Raw genomic sequence first — 6,795 nt, 5'->3', positions numbered from 1 at the left:
CAAGTGGCAGAGGTGGGATTTGAACCCATGACCACTGACTCCAAAGCCCAGGCTCTTTCCACTGAGCCACGCTGTTATGGTATTTGTTAAGCACTTATTATGTGCCAGGCACTGTACCTTACCAAGTAAGGTAATTGGATTGGACACAGTCCCTATACTGCATAGGGCTCACAGTCTTAATCTCCATTTTCCAGATGAGATGAATGAGGCACAGAGAAGTTGAGGCATGCCTTAGGTCACACAGCAGAGAAGTGGTACAGCCATGATTAGAAGCCAAGTCTTCTGACTCCCAGGCCCAGCGTGACTCAATGGAAAGAGCCCGGGCTTGGGAGTCAGAGGTCATGGGTTCAAATTCTGCCTCTGCCACTTGTCAGCTGTGCGACCTCGGGCAGGCCACTTAACTTCTCTCAGCCTCAGTCACCTCATCTGTAAAATGGGGATTAAGACTGTAAGCCCCATGTGGGATAACCTGATCACCTTGTATCCCCCCAGTGCTTAGAACAGTGCTTTGCACATAGTAAGCCCTTAATACATGTCATTATTATTATTATTATTATTATGTTCTATTCCCTAGGCCAAGTTGCTTCTCAAGCTTTTCAAGATGCTTCTCTACCCAAAGAGTGGGATCCTTAAGAGTTCAGGCCTGGGACTGAACAATTTTGCCAGGCAACATGGCAGGCCCTGGTGCTGAAATGATTTAGGCTGGTAAGTAGTGAGAGGAGAGAAGAGATTTAAGGAGGAACTTGATCTTTAAACTTTCCTTTACCTCCATCCCTGACCAACTGGCACCACGTTAGTTTTTCCAGACCGAAGAGGAAGAGGAGAAATAGCATGGTCCAGTGGATAAAGCACAGGCCTGGGAGTTTGAAGGACCTGAGTTCTAATGCCACTTGTCTGCTGTGTGACCTCGAGCAAGTCTCTGGGCTTCAGTTACCTCACCTGTAAAATGGGGATGAAGGCTGTGAGCCCCTTGCAGGATAGGGACTATGTCTAAATCAATTTGCTGGTATCTATCCCAGTGCTTAGCACAGTGGCTGGTGGATAGTAAGCAATTAGCAAATACCACACTAATTATTAGATTTCTTGTAATGTGCCCTGAGAAAAATGGAGTACTGGGAAGGAAATACATAAATTTCAGAAGGCCAGAATTGGAGCTGTTTTTCTTCGGCCGAAACGGTTTAGTTGAGCTCGTTGTGGGCAGGGATTATCACTCTTTATTGTTGTATTGTACTTTCCCAAGTGGTTAGTACAGTGCTCTGCACATAGTAAGTGCTTAAAAAATATGATTGAATGAAAGTTCCCCAAATAGTCTTCCAGGCAATTTTTTGCCCCAAAATGTAGAAATTTAAGTTGGGGTAGTTCAGCTGTTCCGTATGATAATCTCTGAATTTAAAAACTACTTTCATTTTGAGGCCTGGGGACCTGCATATGGAAGAAACAAAGTGATATGCAAAATGCACATGACCCCTGAGAACTATGAGGGAGGGTCAACTCCATCATTTCATCATGGCCTAATGGATAGAGCACAGGCCAGGGGGTCAGAAGGACCTGGGTTCTAATCCTACCTCTGCCACTTGACTGCTGTGTGAATTTAGACCAAGTCACTTCTCTGTGTCTAAGGTCACAGAAAATGAGGATTTAGACTGTGAGCCCCACGTGGGACATGAACCGTGTCCAACTTGACTAGCTTGTACCTACCCCAGGGTTTAGCACAGCACCTGGAGCAAGGTAAACGATTCAAATTACTTTTCTGAACAGTATCAAATTCCACTACTTTTCTTGTTGTTAACTCATTAACACTGTGTAGGCACATCCTGACTGCTTGCTATGACTTTGGAAATTCCACCCATAGTAAAGCAGGAACAAATGATGACTTCCAGCTGATAGTCTCCTCAACAAATGCCAGGCTTTTTCTAGCACTGCTGAAGGTGCCCATTAACTTTGAAAACATTGCTGGATTTTTGTCGCAAACATTTTTCTTTCAAAAATCTGATTTTTGAAACAACCTTAGAAAACGTTGCTGAAAACCCTGAGATTTCCAGTGATTTTGTCCAGGGAATGTATCCAGAAGGAAAAAGGCAGGAACTCAATTCCAGGGCTTCCCAGGCATAAATCATTGAATGATTTAACAGCAATCAATCATATTTATTGAGCACTTACTGGGTTCAGAGAGCTATATTAAGTGCTTGGGAGAGTTTATTGTAACAGAGTTGATAGCCGTGTTTCCTGTCCACAAGGAGCTAAAAGTCTAGAAGGGGAGACAGACATTAATATCAAAAAATTATGCTATGGGGCCGCAGACAGGGTGGATAAAGGATGCAAATCCAATTGCTAGGGTAATGCAAAAGGAAGGGAAGGAAAGATAGGGAATGTGTCTACCCATTCTGCATACTGTACTCATTGGATCTCGGAATGATATAGTGCCTGCATGATCATCTGGTCCTGAATATTTTACTTTGTTCAAAACACTGCAAATGGTTTGCTTGTAAGTGATGGAAAGAAAAAAAAAAAAGATATGGCCTCAAATGTTTCAATCCCATTCCTGAAAGTGCCAGATAATAATAATTATTATTATTATGGTACTTGTTAAGCACGTACTGTGTGCCAAGTAACTAAGCATAAGCTTTCTTTGTATTTACTAGGGTAAATACAAGTTAGTCAGGTTGGATCCCTGAAAACAAGTAAAAGTCATTTATCAGTATGGTAGCAATGTCTATGAGTCCCGAGTCATCTTATGATGTGTTTGTCTTTAAAACGATCTTTTAAATGGCTGAACTCAGACAAGGATACTGCAGTTAATTGGGGTGTTTTAATCACCACCAGACCCGCAGCATACTGTTAGCACCTGTATCTCTGATTTGTGTGGATGGCTTTGATATTACTTTTTTCTCTCTTGACAAGTAGGTGATAGCGGATATCCTTTAAGCCTATATTTAAGGAAGCCCTTCATAAATCCATCAACACCTGTCCAGGGGCGCTACAATAAAGTTCCCGCGGCTGCTAGGTCTGATTTGAGAGAACACTTGGAGTTCACCTAATGAGAATTTAGTGGGCTCCTCTCAAGTGGACCTTGAGAAATGTGTAGGATTTCAAGAGGGTCATACCTCCAAGGAGACATGAATATGCTTTTCAGAAAATAAATCTCTGTTTTAGATGAATTTACAGAACAGTAGATTTGAGATTCTTCTACTGGCTTGAGAATCTTCCGATAAAAGAGATAGTTTGGATGGATACCCTTTTCTTAATAAATAGTGGAAAAGGTAAGGGGAAGGGATGAAAATTACAAAGGCTATTGAAAATTTCAACTGAACCAGCTGAAAGGATTGTCAAAGTTTATAAGTGCTGAGGTACGTCTACACTATGTGAGACTTGCCCATTTGCTTAAGAATAAACATTGAACACACTTTGTTACTTTCAAGGAAATAGACTCAAAAGTTCAAATTGAATCAGATTGGAGTGGAAACAATTTAAAGGAATCTGTTGATCTGTTTATTTTGGCATAGTGAGTGGGATGATAGAATTAGGAAAATTAGATGAAAATTGCTTGCAAATTGGATTCAGCCATTACCAAAACAGAAAAAGAACCTACTTTTCCTAAAGATTTTATAATGCCTACTAACAGCTTAGAAACACGAACAGGATTGGTAGACCTGCTTAGCTTTTCTTTATTTTCCAGTAACAGATTTTTTTGTCTGATGAGACAGTATTGCCTAGTGGCAAGAACATGGGCCTGGAGTCAGAGAACCTGGGTTCTAATCTTCATTCTGCCACATGCCTACTCTATGACTTGGGCAAATTGCTTAACTTCTTTGTGCCTCAGTTACCGCACCTGTAAAATGAGGATTAAATCCTATTCCCTCCTACTTAAACTGCAAGCCCCATACGGGACAGCCACTGTGTCCAACCGGATCAATCAATCAATCAATCAATTGTATTTATTGAGCACTTACTGTGTGCAGAGCACTGTACTAAGTGCTTGGGAAGTACAAGTTGGCAACATATAGAGACAGTCCCTACCCAACAGTGGGCTCACAGTCTGAAATGGGGAGACAGAGAACAAAACCAAACATACTATCAAAATAAAATAAATAGAATAGATATGTACAAGTAAAATAAATAAATAGAGTAATAAATATGTACAAACATATATACATATATGCAGGTGCTGTGGGGAAGGGAAGGAGGTGAGATGGGGGGGATGGAGAGGGGGATAATCTTGTATCTACTCCAGTGTTTAGAACAGTGCTTGGCACATAATAAGCACTTATCAAGTAGCGTGGTTTAGTGGGCAGAGCACAGGCCTGGGTTCTAATACCAGCTCTGCCACATATCTGCTGCGTGACCTTGGGCAAGTCACTTAACTTCTCTGGGTCCTGTAAAATGGGGATTAAGACTGTGAGCCCCACGTGGGACAGGGACTGCATCCAACCTCTTGAACCTATATCTCCCCCAGCGCCCTTTAGACTGTAAGCTCACTGTGGGCAGGGAATTGTTATATTGTACTCTCCCAAGCGCTTAGTACAGTGCTCTGCACAGAGTGAGTGCTCAATAAATACTATTGAATGAATGAACAGTGCTTGGCACATAGTAAGCGCTTAACAAGTACCATAATTACAGTTATTGTTATCATTAAAGAGACCCGTACAAGTTTAATTCAACTGCATTATCTGGGATTGGCATAAGTATCAGCTCTTTATAAGGAAGTTCTTCTAGTGGCTACATCCCATTAGGGTTTGGCTGTGGGTTCCGTGATTTTACAGAGAGACAAGCCAGGTCGCCTAGGCGACCTGTGGCCAAGGGTGTCTCAAATTTTCAAGCGCTTAGTATATTGTTCCACACACAGTAAGTGCTCAATAAATTCCATTGATTGAGTCATCAAAATAATTGTGCCAAAATTAAGCCACGGGTAAATGGACATAGAAAATTTTTCGAAGTATTATCTCAAAATTTATGAGGAGGAACTCTCCTTCTTTCCATCTGGCCTTTGGTATAAACGGTTCTGTGTCAAATGATGGATTTGATGTTGTGGGGCTGATAAAAGAAGAGGTTCAAATAATAAATCAAAGGATTTGTAAAGCCTTTATGAGGGATTCTTCCTCTGGATACACAGGATTGTTCAGCTTCTCTTCTCTTCCAGATGGGTTTGGTACTTTTTTAGTTTATTCTTGAGGAATGATGAAAGACTGCAAAGGGGAGATCTGTTCTTTTTTGTTGGAATACCTAATTGTTCAGCTAAATCTCATTTTTTGACTTACTCATCATTTTTTTCCCTTTGTCACATTTTCACTAGCAGTGACTCATTCTGCTTCCTGAAATCATTTACAAATTCTGATTTTGATCCAATCAATGGCCTTTACCATCATTTCCCTGACACCAAATCAATTGAACGTCAACAATCAAATTGTTTTTAATCACTTCTTGCCTCACTTTCCTGGTGAAAACTAATTTCAGCTCCCATCTGTCCTTTTTTCCATGTGACAAAGTAAAATAGAAATGCCATCTCAAATCACTCTGACTGATTATATATAAAACTTTTTGTCTTGCCTGTAATGTATAGCCATGAACAGAAGTTACTTTTGTATGAAACTGTCATTTTATAATTTATGCCCCAAAGGAAGCTTATGCTTAGTTACTGCTCTCAGCATTACATGGAAAGAGCACAAAGGTATGAAAATGTGACAGGCGAAAATCATTCCAATTATTGGTTCAGGTTCTTTGTGTGGGTGTGTGCATAAGAGTGTGTGAGTAGATGTGGATGTTTGTGTGTGCATGTGTGTATGTATGTGAGTGTGTGTGTGTGTGTTTGTGTGTGTGAGTGAGTGTGTGATTTCTTAAGAGAAGTTAGGCCACTTTGGAAATTGTGTCTACTCTTTCAGGCCTTTAGGGAACTCCAGGAAAAAAAAGAATAATTCAGGTGCCTCCAATCTAGAATTTGTAAAAATTTGGAAAGAATATTGACCCTAGCCTTTCTCTCTTTACCTTCTTATTGATGCCTAAAGGCATATTTTTTTTAAATCTAAAGAAGGAAAATTTTTGCCCTATATTGTGATTAACAGTGCTTCAGTTAATCTACAAGCTCTCTGCAGTGTAGATGAATAGGGAGGTAGTGTAAATCAATCAATCAATCCTATTTATTGAGTGCTTACTATGTGCAAAGCACTGTACTAAACACTTGAGAGACTACAATACAACAGAATTTGCAGACAAATTATCTGCCCATAATGAACTTACAGTCTAGAGGAGGAGACAGACATTAAAATGAATAAATAAGTAATTTATAATGTATAATATATAATATCGTAACAGTGGAAACCACTCTCAGGATGGCACCTGGAGATTTTCCAGTCCTCTACCAGTCTCGGCTATGGGAGAGAGAATCAAGCAGAGGCCTATCCATTCCATTCCTAGCTTGGGCAGTGGCTAGTGAGTGGAAGAGAATCTGTTACAAGTCAAAACTCACCTGTGCTGAGCAGCAGTAGCACGGGAAACAGTCGAGGGTGGAAACTCCAGTTTACTGTGTGCAAGAAGGCAATGGTAAATCACTTCCATACTTTTTACCAAGAAAATTCAATGGTTACACAACCAGAATGATTGCAAATGGAGGTGGGGCGTTCTGAGAGACATGTGTCCATGGAGTCGAAATGGGTCGGAGATGACTCGATAGTATTAGACGAGACAAGCAGCAGGACCCAAAGGAGAGGTATTCATTCATTCATTCATTCATTCAATCTTATTTATTGAGCACTTACTGTGTGCAGAGCACTGCACTAAGCGCTTGGGAAGTACAAGTTGGCA

The 6,795-nt window shown here is 40.6% G+C and overlaps 1 non-coding gene across 1 annotated transcript; it reads left to right on the top strand.

Annotated features, from left to right (window-relative positions):
• Positions 1–6,312: 6,312 nt before the first annotated feature.
• On the top strand, positions 6,313–6,450 carry LOC119931881. Its single transcript, XR_005452186.1, has one exon. It is a non-coding gene; the product is annotated as a small nucleolar RNA SNORA7 (small nucleolar RNA).
• Positions 6,451–6,795: the final 345 nt, after the last annotated feature.

This window comes from Tachyglossus aculeatus, chromosome 8 (genome assembly GCF_015852505.1).
Source record: "Tachyglossus aculeatus isolate mTacAcu1 chromosome 8, mTacAcu1.pri, whole genome shotgun sequence".
Classification (NCBI taxonomy): domain Eukaryota; kingdom Metazoa; phylum Chordata; class Mammalia; order Monotremata; family Tachyglossidae; genus Tachyglossus; species Tachyglossus aculeatus.
Note: the sequence above shows the minus strand (reverse complement) of the source record. Positions and strands in the feature narration are given on the sequence as shown.